This window comes from Pinus tabuliformis, chromosome 7 (assembly GCF_031772625.1).
Source record: "Pinus tabuliformis cultivar Carrire ecotype Pingquan chromosome 7, CPIR1, whole genome shotgun sequence".
Taxonomy (NCBI): Eukaryota; Viridiplantae; Streptophyta; class Pinopsida; order Pinales; family Pinaceae; genus Pinus; species Pinus tabuliformis.
Window position 1 is genome coordinate 232,523,781 of NC_142293.1, and position 12,713 is coordinate 232,536,493.

Consider the following 12,713-nt stretch of genomic DNA (forward strand, 5'->3'; position numbering starts at 1 on the left):
GTATAAATTGTTACTAATTGACTTAATCGATAGAACGGGAAGGTTCATTCAAATTCGAAAACATGACACGTCTAATGTTGATGTTTATTAATAGTCTATTGTTAATATGATTCTAGTGAAGAGTGCATAAGAAGAGTCAAAAGTTTTATTGTATGTAGCATTCATGTGCCTTTTCTTATCTATACATATGGATTTTGTCGACAGCTCCGCACTTCACACATGTATTCGTTGAACCTTGTATCTTAGAATTATAGGGAAATGTGAAAATGCAGAAGCTTAAATTATGCAATGAGACAATCAATGTTTTCACCGTACAAAGTGTCAAGCGATAGCAAACTTATTTTTGCAAAGCTTTCAACATGTGCAATGCCATTATGGCAGAATGTGTCGAAAGCAATTTGTGCCACCAAATTTTTAGTTATTGTTTATGAATTCTCTATGTACAATGAAATATTCCGGCACAAGGAAAGTTGTTCCCAAAAAGCTCCACTGCTAATTAATTCATTAAAGATTGCATAGTGCCACACAAAACTATCACAATCAAAATCACATAAAATTGTTATATCAATTTCGTTTCGAAATACAACAAGAAACTTCCATTATGTACAATGGAGAGAAATGAGGAAAGCGTAATAAAATGCCTTTCTGAACTACCATAGTCTAGACAAATTTAAAAATATGATGACAATGAACATTATTCATGTTTCATAACAAACAAAACTATTTTCGTGTTTCGTGTTATTGACATATATGTATCGATGACATAATATAGGTGCTAAGAGCATAAGTTTTTAACTTTAAGCAACACAATCACAGTAACAAGAACTGTATCGAGTTTTAAATTTCAATCATCATAGCTATGATTAAAATAAATAAATATAGTACAAATGCATTGAAGATCAAATGAAAAGCATTAATAATTATGATTCTCAATGGGAATCACTTATATCAGTAATGAAATGCTCAATGGCTTAGTTCATTGGCTCGTTCACTATGTTATTATGGCATCTTCTCTTTAACTACCTGCTCCTGCATCTGGGAAAAATAAATGCGTGAACCATAATATGGAAAAAGAGAAGTGCAAAAGAAAACAAGGAAGTGCATTCAACCACTAGACTATGTGACATTAAGAAAATTAACAATTCATGATGACTGAATAATGAATGTGAAAAGATTAAAGGACAATTACAATTTGTGAAATCGTATACACTAATTGTTTCACTATCAATTGTCTTATGGATGCATGGCTCATTGAACCAACGTCTTTAACTTATATTTAATGAATTCTTTCATTGGTCCCATTGTAATCTCTACCCTTGCATGTCGATTGAATAATTGATTTTCGATCTCCATCGCCTCTTCTTGTAACTAAGCAATTAACACATATTTCTTGTCATTAATCCTAACAAATCCAAATAGACATTGATAATTTCTTCTAAAGTAAAATCAATTATATCATTGAATTGTTATTCTATTGACTATTTTTATCTTATCCAATTCAAATGTTAGCGTATCTTTTGTAATCAATTCAAAATTTCATACGATGCATGGGTCGTCCTCATCTTGAAAAATTTACATGGCCTTTAGAAACACATCATTTCTTCTGTTCTTTATGCTCTCACATTCAAAAATAATATTTTCTAGTGTATTGATTCTTCTAGACCATCCAAGTTTGATTTGCCTCATTTGATTAACATTTGGCAGTTCTTTGTTTTTCTTGTCCATACTAGACAACAATTCAAGCCTTTGACTAAGAGCAAGTAAGTCATTATTAACAAAATGCTTGTCTTTGTTAATATTATTTCTCACCAAATTGAGAAATTAGTTGATTTCCTGTGCTAACCGTAGCAAAACCAAAACCACCTGCCATGCATCTTTAATGGTTTCTAACCTTTGGCATATATTAGTGACAATATGACATTTGATTGCATCAACCAGTTACAGAGATCTAATAGATCCATGAGATGTGCTAGCAGTGGGAATTGTAGATCGTTGAGTCTATATTGTGACTAGAGTCATCAACAAAGGACCCAGATTTAAAGCATTTTCTAGCTCTTCTATTGTTGCTTTCAGTACTAGGTTTTTTGCTTCCCGTTTCTCAATAGAAATTGCAAGCACATTCTCGATAGCTTCATGGAATGTCAAAACACTCGTGGCTATATTTCTATACATATGAACATTTGTTTCTACTTTATCAATAATTTTTTTACTATGCATCCTTACTTTTTCAATTTTCAATATTTTATTGTCCTTGTTATAGTTTACATATTGAAAAGTGGCAAACTGATCATCGAAAATAGAAAATCCTTTGGCAATTTTCTCTGTTATTTTTTATTTATTTATTTTCTTTCGTTCAAAGTAGTACTAACCCAATCAAGCAGTGAAGCTTCAATTTCCCCTTTGATAGCTTCTTTAACGCTTCTTGTTTGCAGGGGGCTTTTGTATTTTTCCAATTCAGTCATGTGCATTTTCTCTATAATAAATGTTTCATGAGGCTCCTTGTTATCTCTGACAACTAATAGTTGACCATGAATAAGATTTGCAACTTCAATATCTTTTCGTTTTCTTTCACTTAAAGATGAAGCTAGAGCAATTTCGGATATGCAAATAAAATATTGCACAAGATTTTTGCCTCTTTGTTTCAGTGTTGATACTTGCTTCTTCAACATTTTTTATAATAGTCATTACTACTTCTTGATTATTTCTTAGAGCACTATGACTTTTTTCACTTTCACTTGCAACTTTTGACAACAAGCTCTCGCATTTGATGGCACCTAGATGTGCAATAAATAATCCTTTTGGATCAACGTCTCACCGGCCTTCAACTTCTTCTAAATTAAAACAATGCAAAGACTTCACAACCTTTCCAAGGTGGCTTCCATTCTTCACAATTACCAATCCAACAGTAATGGCAAAGAAATAAATTGTTTCTTCTTTTTTCTGTTCAAATTTAACTTTTCAATCGTAGTATTTCCTACAGATTTCGACAACAAAAAATTTGTCCATAACGATTCTTAGAAGCAATAATGGTTTACCTCAAAGTCCATAAACTTGAATAACCATATTATTTCCTATTTTTTCATGTATCCCTTTTATCCAGAGGATAACTTGTGTTTCTCCATATATTCGATGGGTCTCTTGTCGAATTATCATGCAAATAACTTGCTTTGAAAAAATATCTTGAATTAGACAAAAAATTGAAATGGTTTCCTACCTCCACAATATGGGATAGTGAAACTACATCTGTTCTTTTTCAAAATTGAAATTAGGGTTATGTGGAAAGTCATCAAAGGTATGACTCGACATGAGGCCTGTCATTATATACGCCATCATGAAGAATCTACCACTTTTTAACAAATTCACTAATTGAAAAGACAATTAATTTGAAATAAGATGAGCCCAGTCAAATACACAATTTTTTTATATGAATAATGGATCATATAGAGAATGGATCTTGGGACATTGGTCGTAATTTCTTGTCCCATTAAACATGCATACAATGAACATAACTCTCTAAAAGGTTCTCTAAACAAAGTAATATTAGAGAGGAAAGATGTTAAGGAACCTCAGAAGCTGGTGAAACGAACTCTTGTATGATTTTCAAGCCACTTGCCTGTAATGCTCAAAGTTATTTGCTTTTGACAAATCTAAGCACATATACGAAATCGATAGCTTCAATATCAGCCTAAGTGTCTCTAAAGTCAAAGAAATACAAGTATATTTGTATGGTATCCTAATCGTTTTTGTTGTTCAATCAAATTTCTTTGCGCATAAATAAATTATTTCTCTAAAATCAAATACTTCTGGAACACATTAAGCATTCACTAATCCAGTACACCAAATATTATCGCTATTCTTCTCCTATGCAGACAGATTGACATATCGTTGATACACAACCGACCACTGAAAGCTCTGATCGATGAGTGCAAGTGACTTAATATTATCAATGTAAATAACCATTGTCTTTCCCCTCGAAGCCATTTATGCTCTGTACTTTTAAATTATTCTGCCAAACATCAACATTTTCAATGTGTGTTAGGTATAGATCATCGATATGCTAAACAACCACTTCCTATTACTACTCTGCGTGTGAAATCTCTTCCAAAAGACACTTTCAATATATAGTAATTCAATAAATCAAAGTCTGCATTTACAAGAAATAGTAGAAATAATTCGCATAATCTAAACTGTCACAATTTTGGACAAAAAATAGTAGAATTTTCGACACAATTTGTAGAAAATCGGGCACAGATTTTTGGAAAATTAGATTACAGTTGTCAAGCTTCAAGATTTTCGGTATCAGAGTAATTGTTGATAGTACTAAATTTATGCTTTTTCCGTTTCCACTATCTGTTACTATTTTGCATGTGAAATTTGTTTGATGAAACATTTTAAATAAATAACAATTCAAAAACGACAATGCAGACGTTTATGAGAAATAGCAGAAATAGTTTAAAAACAAATCTCGAAATTAAGAGACTACTCCATGTACGAAACAAATTAAATGTGAATATTTTCAACTAGCTTACAGGTTGTCAACAATCACATCCATTACTATATCAATGTTAGTTTAGAGGTAATAACATTTACATTCCCAATTACATGTTGATTCGTTTATTCGCCAAAACGATATCGAAAAGTTAATGTCATTATGTAGTGTACGAAAATGAGGAAACCACACTCCACACAATGAAAGTGTTTCTTCTTCTTCTTTTTCTTTCTTTCAATTCTACATAACATAGTTTTTTAATTTCGTGCCTCCCGCATTGATTACAGTCACCATAAAACTTCATGAACAACATTATTAATTATTTTTTTGTAATTGATAAAATTTATTATTAAGTATTATTATTTAATTTAGTTTTATAATTTTTAAGTTTATTGTTGTTTAATAAAAGCTTTCGTTGTGCGGAAGTAGCTTCGTGTGCATAATGTAAGCTTTATTATGGGCTTGGGGCAAGAAAATATTTGCACAGTGAAACAAGTTTTTATATATGGCATGAGTTATATAATTATTTACTTCCGCATATGCGTTTGTTCTCCACATAACCTCTGCACATGCACAACCACTTCTGCACAACTATTTCCGTACTCAATATCGCTCTAAAAATACTCATTTACAATTGACTACTGCAACTTTATGATTTACAATATAAGCTTTAATATGAGCTTCAAACAAGAAAATGATCTTCAAAATAAAACAAGTTTCTATATCTAGTAGGACTTATTTAAATACTTATTTGCTTTAAGTAAACAAACTATATATGTCTATAACCAAAATACTTACAAAGATTGGTTTACAATTGACTATTACAAAACGAAATATGCAGTTTTTTCACAACGCTTCAAAAAACAGATCCCATAGTTTAATGTATTATTATTATTATTATCATCATCATCATCATATGTTTTTGTGTGGAGCTTTTACTCCTGGAAAGAAGTTTCATCTACACAATGAAAACTCTCATTCTAAGCCCTATAGAAGGAAAAATCACACAATGAAACACTGATGTGTGCAATTCTCGCTTTTGTACATGCATTCTAAGTAAAGAGAGTTTGCACAAAATAATCAGGCTTTCTGGCTTAGTAGCCTTCAACAGTTATCAACATAGTTACAACAACTATAATTATATTCAAACTCAAATGTTAGCCATAACAAATGCAATAGATATATAACAACTAAAACTTTTGCCAAGCGTTCATCTCCATTGTAAACAGAACTGGAACAAACTAAAGAGTCTTTGTGCTTCACAAGCCTTGAACAATAACCAACATAGTTACATTAACAACAATTGTATTCATACTAAAATCCTAATCGCTATAGCTATCATTCAAATAAACAACACAAATGCAATAGGTATCTTTGAACCAAAACTCCTGCTAAATGTTTATTTTCACTGCTGACAATTTTCATACCATTTCATAGAATATAAAAGCTCAAAATCATAGTCTCTTGAACTTATGTTCAATCAATGATATTGAGAAACTCTAAAGAATCAATAGTAATACAAGTTCACATATAAATCATTGTCTAAGAATTATTTATATAACTGGTAAAAAGTTTCAGTATAGAACAGAATAAATAGAAATCCATTCTAATTATCATTCATGACAAAACATTAGCTAATATATAAAAGCTCAAAGAAAATATTGGAAAAGAGGTGTTCAATTATTGTTTTTTGTACAACGTTCGAGAACCCAAGTCCATACAACATCCCATGTGAAACATTATCTCGGAATTGTTTACATAGTTAGTAAACATACCGATAGATAGAAAAGACAATAATCAGAATTCAAATAAGCTATGATTATAGAGCCATGGTCTAAAAATTAGCCTTTGTTGCATAAAATATTTATGAAAATTCTAATACTTCAGTCGCAAAGCTAAATGCATTCATCCCAATGGGGTTTGTGCGATTGAAATCCCATCGACTATAATCTCTAAAATTCATTTTCAACAAATAACAAGGAACTGCATTCAAGAACTAGACTATTCCATCATAACACACACAAAATATTTCAATAGTAAAATGCTTTGATGACAAAAATAAATGTTCCAATTTATTAAAACACTCATAATATGCAAAAGCATAGTCTAATATTCTTTAGCCCTAAGCTATCTTTCGGAATCAGGCTTCCTGAAACAAATTGCTTCACTTTAGCTTCAATTAATTATTTCATCGAAGTGACATTAATTTCCTTCTTATCACATTCATTGAATATCTCCTCCTCAATTTCTCTAGCTTCTTCTTGCAATTGCAAAACTGAGGCAGATTACTCTTCGTTAACACTAACAAAAGTAATTAACCATTTGCTAATTTCCTCTGCAGTAAAATCAGTTATATCATCGAAATTTTTTTTTGTGATTGTTTTAGCTTCTTCAAAGCAACCATTAGCTTATCCTTCGCAATTAATCCAGACTCATATGTAATGCAAAAATTGTTTAAATCCTAAACAATCACTACTGCCTTGAGATACACATCTGGTCTTCTATGTTCTATGTCTCCACACTCATAAATAATGTCCTCCTATGTTCTAATTTTCTAAGACCACGCAACCCTGCTCTGCCTCATCTTATCAACATCAAACAACCCTTGTTATCTTTTTCTAGTTCGGACAATGAATTAAGCTTCTAACTAAAAGTTAATAAGTCATTGTCTACAAATTTCCTGTCATCTCACTTTTGACCAACTTGATAGAAGACTTAGTTCTCTACTTTAGATGTCATAGATCAAAAGCAACTTGTCATGTAGATTCAATAATCCACAATCTTTAGGATATATTACTAATGATATATGATTTCACCGCACTCAAAATATTGAAAGTTTCTCAAATCTATGAAATCCGCTGAGACTAGAAATTGCCAATGGTAGTCCACGTATTACTAGTGGAGTCTTCAACAAAGGACTGCTCAAAGTATCTTCTACCTCTTTTATTTTTTCCTTCAATTTCATATTTTCTACTTGTCGTCAACTAATAGAATTCACAAGCACTTCACCACTAGCATGATGCAATTTCATTAGCCCTGGCGTTGCAACTGGAGACAAATCAACATTCATTTATGCCCAATCAACAACCTTTATGTCGGAAAGTTGTACCCTTTCAATCTTCAATCTCTTACCACCCCTGTCATAATTTGTTTCTTGAAATGTGACACAACCATTGTTATGCAACCAGCTCACAAAATAGAAGAAAAGATAGACCAACGACTCCAAAATCAACCTCTTCTAAGCAGAAAACTCCTTTACATTACGCAAATGAACAATTATTGGATGATACAAATGACGGGACCTCCTTTCTATATATAGGATTCTAAGTGGTCCTAATATAATCAGAACCTACATAACAATAATATTGTAGGGGCACAACAATAACATCAATGGGCTTCTATAAGGCACAATAATAACAACATGGGGACTACATGGGCACAACAATACAATAAGGGGGTTTCACTAATAACGATAAGGGGCTACACTAGTAGTATAGGGACCTAACATGCCCCTCTCCTTCAAAAAGTGTTGTCCTCAACGCTTGAGTAGTTATGGATGCTTCTATATAGAATTTGTGTCCTCCCATGTGGAATCTTCAGCAGGTAAGTTCTTCCACTTGATGATATACTCTGAAATTAATCAATTTCGTAGCTGTCGGGTTCTAGTTTTTGTGACTACTTCAAGTTACAATATGATTTTTCCTTCCTTGTCAAGTTCCGAAAATATTGTTTGAACTAGGAGCTTGTCACCTATAACCTTCTTTAAGCATGAAACATGGAGAATTGGGGGCACTCGGGAAGATGCAGGAAGCTCCAATCTGTATGCCATAGTACCAACCTTTTGCAACACCTTGTAAGGACCATAATACTTTGGTGATAATTTATTATCCTTCTTAGGTTGCTTAAGGGACATTTGTTTGTATGGTTGTAGCCGTAAAAATACCCAGTCGCCTACATCAAAACTTCTTTCGTTGCTATGTTGTTAGTCTATTGTTTCATTTGATTCTATGCAAAAGTAAGGTTATCCTTTAAGAGTTTGAGAAGTTGTTGTTGATGCTCGACGTGATCTTCCACTGCTTGAACCTTAAAATGATTGTCCAATACTTTTTGGAGATTAGGAGAAATAGATGATTTCATTGTTTGAGCCTCTAGTGAACATAATTGTGCAATTATGCCACATTGTTCTTTCCTTAGAAGCTTTGTCATGCCATTAGAGTTTATTATCTTTCCCAATTTCCCTGCGATACCCCTTAATTCAACTTCCTTTCCTTCTAAAAAAAAAAAAAATCAAGAAAAGTTTTTGAAAATTGAAAGCTATCGTACCCAAAGATTGTAGCCATTGGACTCCTAGTACAACATCAGTAACACCCATTGGAATGGAAAGAATTGGACTTTTCAACACATATTCTCCCATGGATAGCTTGATATTATGGCACTTTCGAGAGAAATTTATGATTCCTCCATTTGCAGCCATTACTTGACACTCTGGTGATAGATATAAGAAGCAATTCAATTCCTTGGCTATCTTACAATGAATAAAATTATGGGTACTACTCGAATCAATCAACACTATTACCTTTTCCTTCTTGATATGCCCTTCTATCTTGAGAGTTTGAGGAGTGATAATTCATGTCAATGCATTACAAGATATGGTCAGATTCATTTCTTCTTTCTCTGGGAGTGGTTCCTATTGTATATCATCTTATTTTGACGTTTCCTTATCCTTTTCTATCACAATTGTAACAAAGCCCTTTTTCTCTTTTTTCTTCCAATTGTTGTGGTGTCAACCTTGTAGGTGATGAAAGGCTAGGAGCAACAACACTTCCATCTTTATAGTTATGAGTGGTAGGCTTCCTTGTTGCCATAATTTTTCTTCCAATTTTTCTTGCCAACCTGTATGCCTTCTCCAATGAATCAGGTTCCCAAAGGCAAACCTCATGTTGGATGTTATCATTTAAAGTCCCTATGAAGACTTCAATCCTATGCTTCTCTGGAATGTCATTTACCCTTATATTCAATTTTGGAAGTCCTCGATGTGCTCTGCCATTGAACCCTTTTGTTTGAGATTTATCAATTGGATAAAGAAGGTGTTGCTCTTTGTATCCTCATAATGTGCTATAATTTCCTCCTTGAAAATTGATCAGGTGACAAGTGGTTTACGAGAACAAATCCGTCTATACCATACAAACTGATTCGGTTCTAAATATAAAGATGCAAAACACACCTTTTGTGGCGGTTGCACATCATGTAGACCAAAATATTGCTCCATCTGTAGTATCCAAGTTATCAGATCCTTGGCATTAAATTTCCTCATATCTATATTTGGAATATAATGGGTCTTTAATACAATGTTAGAGTCTATGAAATCATGATTAACATTTCTTTTGTTCTCATCATGGGTTTCCTCTACTACCTTTTCGGCATTAGGAAGCCTTTTTTGTAGTGACTTTGTCCCACCTTGCTTCAAACCTTCCATGTCTTTCCTCAAATCTTCCATGTTGCCATTCAATTTTCCTTCTATACCATTTATCTTATTGATCATATCTTCAATTACATTCTTCAAATCATCCCTCCAATTTTTCTTACTAGGTGTTTCTATTTTCTTGATTCAAGTCATTCTTTTTCTTTCTTTTAGGAGCTCGATCTTGAATCTGTTGTATCTCTAAAATTTCAGATCTCCAAGGTCTAAAATTTTGACCTGTCGTAGCACTCTGCATCCTCTTTCCAATTCTACCTTCTCCAAGAAAGTTTTATGCCCAATCTCCTAAGATGACCTGATTATATACTTTTCAGTAGAGCGAACTTGTACGAAGTGCCATGTGTCACTGTTTTGACCTTCCGAACTGAAATCGATACATAGAAAAATAAAGTTCGTCCTCTTTCTGTACCTTCTAATGAAATTTCAATTTGATTCTCAGAGAAAACATTATGACTATTTTCCCCAAGTCACATGCTTGAGATATAATTGGGGAGCCTATAAAAACCCTAACTTCCTTGGATCATATCTTCGAAAATATAGCGAGACAAGATCTGAAAATTGGCCCCAAGGTTCATCAATATTTTGGCTCAAATGGGTTTTAATGTTAGATTCTGAAATGTCGTAGAAAAAACTTTATAGTGACAATGCCATGATTACCTGTTTGAAGCAACGAAACCTTGGAATCCAAAGCTCTGATACCAATTGTTATGCAACCAGCTCACAAAATAGAAGAAGAGATAGAGAAATTTCAAACGCAACCAAACGTCGAACTGGATTGGGCAACCATGCTCTTTTAATACAAGAGCAAGTAATGAGCGACTTCAAAATTAGCCTCTTCGAGGGGGAAACCTCCTTTACATTACACAAATGAACAATTCTTGGATGATACAAATGACAAGACCTTCTTTCTATATATAAGAGTCTAAGTGGTCCCAATATAATCAGAACCTACATAAAAATAATATTGTAGGGGCACAACAATAACATTAGTGGGCTTCTATAGGGCACAATAATAACAACATGGGGACTACATGGGAACAACAATACAATAAGGGGGTTTCACTAATAACAATAAGGGGCTACACTAGTTGTATAGGTACCTAAAAACGATCATCAAAAGTAATGTCCTCTTCGACAATTTCCTCCATTATTTTATGATTTTCTTGCAAACAAGTACTAACCCAATTAGGTAGTACAACTCTCTAAACTTCCATGTCCGTGACTTCTTCAATGCTCCTTATTTCAAGTAGACTCTTGGATATAAATGATTCAACCACGTGCAACTTTCTAGAGTTACTCTACGAAGAGGCTCTTCATCATCTCCGCCACCTGATAGCTTATCGACAACCAATTTTTCTCTTCCAATAGTTCTTCTCCTTTTTTTGCTAGCATATGGAGTCATAATAGTACTGTGTTTGGAAGATTGAGATTGTTAGGTCCCTATAATACTAGTGATTACCCCATTACTATTGTGGTTGTATCCCTTATTAATATTGTTGTGATCCTATTGTCCCCATATTGTTATTACTGTGCCCCATAGAATCCCTCTATTGTTATTTTTGTGCCTTTATATTATTATTGTTAGGTCGGTTGGGTTATATTGTGACTCCTTAGACTCCTATATATAGAAAGGAGGTTTTGTCATTTGAATCATCAAGGAATCATTCATTTTTGTAATGTAAAGGAGGTTTCCCCCTCAAAGAGGCTGAATTATAAGGCGTTGATCTATCTTTTCTATCTTTTTGTGAGCTAGTTTCATAACATTTGGTATCAGAGCTTTTGGATTCTAAGGTTTCACTGCTCCAAATAGGTCATCGTGGTATTTTCGCTATAACTTTTTTTCTACGACGTTTCAGAAGTGAAAAAAAAACCCATTTAAGACGAAATTGCACTGAACCTCGAGTCCGAATTTCAGAGCTTTTTTCACTATATTTACAGAGATATGATCTGAGGAAGTTGGTCTTTTTGCAGACTCCTGAATTACATTCCAAATAGGTGACCTGGGGAAAATCGTCATAACTTTCTCTCTGAGCATCGGATTGAAATTTTGTAAGAAAGTACAGGAAGAGGACGAACTGTAGTTTCTTGTGTATATTTTTCAGAGCCAAAGGTCGAAACAGGGACATGTGGCACGCCGTACAAGTTCGCTCTACTGAACTAGTCTATAATCAGGTCACTGTGGGAGATTTGGCATAACTCTTCCTTGGAGAATCCAATTTGTATCAGACTACTGGCATTGGAAAGAGGACACAGAGGGCTACTACAGGTCGCAATTTCAAAACTGGATGATCCGAAATTACAGAGATACATCAGAGGCAATATCGAGCTCCTACAAAGTGAAAAAAGGTGTGTATTTTTTTTTATAAATTCTTGCTTAAGTTTGGTTTGAAAAATTATTTTGAAGGAATTCAAAGGGCATAGTAGAGCATTATTATCGGTAACTGATGCCTCAAGGAAAGAAAGTGCAAACACGTAGGAAGCAACCTGAAAGCTCTAGCATGACCCATAAAGAAGAGGAAGAAATGCTACATGATATATCAAAATTACAATACCAAGTGCAACAAATGTCAATCTCACAAAAGCTAACAAAAGCTAAGATAAATGGCGTGGAAGCTAAGATGAATGGCATGGAAGCTAAGATGGACAATTTGAAGATAGATTTGAAGACAAATTTGACAAATTTTCTACAAGAAATACTTACTAATGGTGAAAGGGTAGTAAAGGAAACTCATGATGCGAACAAAA